The following is a 4,099-nucleotide window of genomic DNA, read 5'->3' as shown; positions in this document are numbered from 1 at the left end:
CAGTACAGCACTCAAGAACCAAGCACATTGACATCAAGTACCACTTCATTAGGGAACATGTGATGAAAGGTACAGTGGAACTTCATTTTGTTCCAGGTGAAAAGCAGATTGCAGATATATTTACCAAGCCACTTGATGAATCAACATTCACAAGATTAGTAAGTGAGCTAGGTATGCTTAATTATTCATAAATTTATGTTCTCTTTATAATCTGCTTTGAAGCCTGAAATGAATTTGCTACAAGAACAAAGTTGGCTTTAAGTAAAGATTATTTTATCAATGGATATTCCCTATCCGTTGAAAGCCAAAATTGTTCTATCAACGGATGTTCATTATCCGTTGAAAGACAAATACATTTCTGGTAATTTTATCCTTCAACGGATAAAAACTGTGTTAATCTTCAATGTATAACTATTTACCTCATCCGTTGAAGTGTCACATCAGTTACTTTAAGTGAGTCACAACCGTTGATTCTTTTACTTACCCGTTGATACATATATATACACAGGTGTATGTATTTGTATTAAAGGCAGTTTTCAAAATTTCTACAGTTTTCTTTATTCTCAAACGGCTGTAATTTATTTAAAAGTATCATTTAATCATTTTATTTACATTTTAATTCAAGAAAGTATAAAAGCCCATTGAATTCTTATTTTCACTTTACGCTTTCTTGCAAATTTTACTCTCTTTCTCTCCCAAAATTCTCAAGTTTTTCTCTGCAACCTCTACTCATAACAATGGCACCAGTAGTCAAAATTATGTCTCAGTCTGGATTTGTTTACGAAAAGAACAATTTTATAGCCTTGGTTGAAAAGAATGAAGCCCACTATGATTATCACAAGATAGTGGACTTCATCAAAAACTGCAAACTAAGCTATGCAATGCTGGAAGCCCCAACCATCTACTGTGAGGTAATTGAGGAGATTTGGACAACTGCAGAGTTCAACTCCACAGATATGACCATTGCTTTTTCTCTCAAAGGTAAGGATTATTGCATTAACTATGATGATATACAGTCTTGCTTTAAGTTTCCTGAGAATAATGCCATGACACCACACACTGATAAAGATGTATCTGCTATGTTAGATTCCATAGGCTATTCTTTTAATTCTGGTAGTTTAGGAAGCATTAGAAGAAAGGGCCTTAGAAAATAATGGAGTTTTCTTGGAGATGCCTTTATCAAGGTTTTCTCTGGGAAGATTAGCAATTTTGATGCCATAACTTCATCTCTTGTTAATATGCTCTACATGCTAGTTTCTGATAGGTACTTTAATTTTAGCAACTATGTCATGCTAGAATTAGGTTCCAGGTTAGGTAACAAAGCTAATAGACCTCATAACATCTACTATGCTAGATTCTTTATGTTATTGGCTAACCATGTTGCAGAAGGTTTGGTCATAACTAATGAGAGAAATAAACTAAAATGCTGGGCACAAGAGAAAAGGGTCCTTGCAGACCTTTTGAGAGTCAACCTCAACAGCCAGGTGCCATTGGTATATTTACCAATAATGAATGCACCTCAGGTAAGTGAGGTAAATACTTCTGCAACTCCTACTTTTTCCAACCCCATTGTTTCTTTGCCTTCTAGTGTGGCCATGGAATCTGTGTCTTTGTCCCAACAGATTCCTACCAAAGCCACCAAAACTAAAATTCCAAAACACAAGTCAAAGAAAACCACCTCTGTTGTTTCTCAAAAGACAACAGTTGTAACAACTACCAAAAACCCTGAAGGGAGTGAACAGGGTGTGAGTGGTGAGGGGAGGGGTGAACATCAAGAAACCCCCCAGGATAAGGTGAGAGAGGTGAGTGGTACCCTAACCAGCCAAGCCAAAGTCTCTCAAAAGGCTGTGGTGGTTCAAAAGGAGTCAAAAACATCCCTAGTTGCATCCTCCCAAAAGAATGCAGCTATTGAAAATAGTCCCCAACCAGGGACACATAACAAAAGAGGGAGGGACACTGAAGCCACACATTCACCTGTCAAAGCTTTTTCAAGAAGAAAGAAGGCTAAAACCCTAGTTTCCACATAGGGAGCACACACGGCACAAATACATCCACCTGTATCTTTGCCTTCTCAAATTCAGCTTGATGTAGCTCCAGCAAATGTGGAGTTGCAGCCCTATTCTCTCATAATAAACACACATCAATCACCAAATTCTCTATCACCCTCTCTGGATGTGGATATGATATTCACATCAATTCCTGATTCTCCCTCTTTAAAACTCAGGGAGGAGCCCCACTCAAATCCTGGTGATCATCATCTGTTAGATGACTTGTTGGATCATCAGCCAATTCTTTCAGACTTAGTTGAAGAATCTGTGTCACCTCACTTAAAATCAATTCACACAGATTCAACAATTATGTCACTTTCAATATCTACATCTTTTCCTTCTTCCACGGATATCTCTCATCCGTTGACAAGTGGTTGTTCTTCGACGGATAAGCTTAACAGCAGTTATCCATTGATATCATCAGTTTCCACTTCAACGGATACTCCCTATCCGTTGATGGTCTCTACACACATAACTGATTCAATTCCAAGTGTAGAAGACATGGTTACTGTGCAATCACTTCTAGGATTGAGGAAAGGGAGTGATAATTTGAGTGAGAGGCTGGGTTGCTCCCAGGCAAAAGGAGAGGTTGAGAGTCAAAACATGCATGCTATTTCTTCCAGCATGGCAAAAGTAAGTGAGGGGAGTGCCACCTTAGTAGGTGAGGTTGAGGGTATGAGGGTGTGTGTGAGCCAGGGGGAGCCCCTGATGCAAGAATATAGAGAAAATGAGAGAAAGGCAGGTACATAAGCTATAAGGGTGGATCCAACCATTGCTAGTGAGTCAATGATTGTGGATGATGCTGACAAGGGAAGACAATTTCAGCAACATTACAAAGCTGAAATTGATAACATTTCCTTGGATGCTGACACTTTTACTCATCCTGTTTCAGCCTATCAACTGTTGGCTGCTCAGGGCAATGTGGAGGCAGAGCAGACTTTGAACATTGTACACACTTCAGAATCTCTTCTAAGAGACAAAGCTGCTGTTAATAGCCTGCCTTCTCAAGGTGGTGAGCCATCTGAAGAATTTGGAGCAAATTATAATGATGATGACTCTAATTCTTTGGATGGGAGCATGAACTTAGGGGGAGATGCAGGCCCAAGTTCTGTTCCAAATCTACCTGAATGGGCATTGGCAAAGGAATCTACACCAGGACAGTTTGGTGTAGCTTTGGTCAAGCAAGTAATGACTATTGAAAAGGCCCTTCAGGAGACTACATATTCTGGTACAAAGGCTATTCTTCAAGCTCATCTAGACTCTCTACATCTCTTGCAGTTGCAGCATATCAGACATAATTTAAGTGTGGATGAACACAAGCAGGTTATTGCTGATCTGAAATCCTACAATGCTGAGAAGTTGGATTCAGTTATGCCTTATGGTACTATGCAAGATTTGTTGGTGAGATTGAGGAGATAATCTGATGCTGACAAGAGGCTGACCAGGTTGGAAAACAGAGCTCAAATCATTGAAGGCTCTATGGTCACCATTCTTCAGAATCAACAATCTCAGACAAATCTACTAATGCAGCTGGCAAAAGCACAAGGCTTGACCCCTATCCTTGATGATAACAAAAATGGGGAGAATAAAAGGGAAAGGGAAGGAGAGCCATCAACAACAGTTCAAATATCTAAAGTGTTAGTTCCTTCCATCACCACTTCTTCAACTCTTCAAATCAAAGGAAAGCTTGATGGAATTGATCTAATCCAGATAGCAGCAGCTGAGATGAAAGTCAAAGAGCAAAGGAAGAAAATTGATGAAAGGATGCAACGAATCTTTGGTTCTATAACTTCTAAATCACAATCTGTGAAGCATAGCACAAAGGTGGAGCCAATCATTATGGAGCTCAAGCCAGTTAGGAGGAATAAGGTTGGAGAGACTTCTTCCAAGAATCTGAAACCTATGGTTCTCATGCCCAATAACAGATCCAATAAGGACTCTACAAAGAACCCTTTAAGCCTTGATCAGCTGAAAGAAGTGGACTTTCCTCTTCCAAAGCCTGATGAAGATAAGGTTTTGGGTGGTAATATCATGAAGCACAAGGAGACCTA

The sequence above is a fragment of the Apium graveolens genome, chromosome 11 (assembly GCF_009905375.1).
Source record: "Apium graveolens cultivar Ventura chromosome 11, ASM990537v1, whole genome shotgun sequence".
Classification (NCBI taxonomy): Eukaryota; Viridiplantae; Streptophyta; class Magnoliopsida; order Apiales; family Apiaceae; genus Apium; species Apium graveolens.
This window is presented reverse-complemented; position numbering follows the sequence as displayed.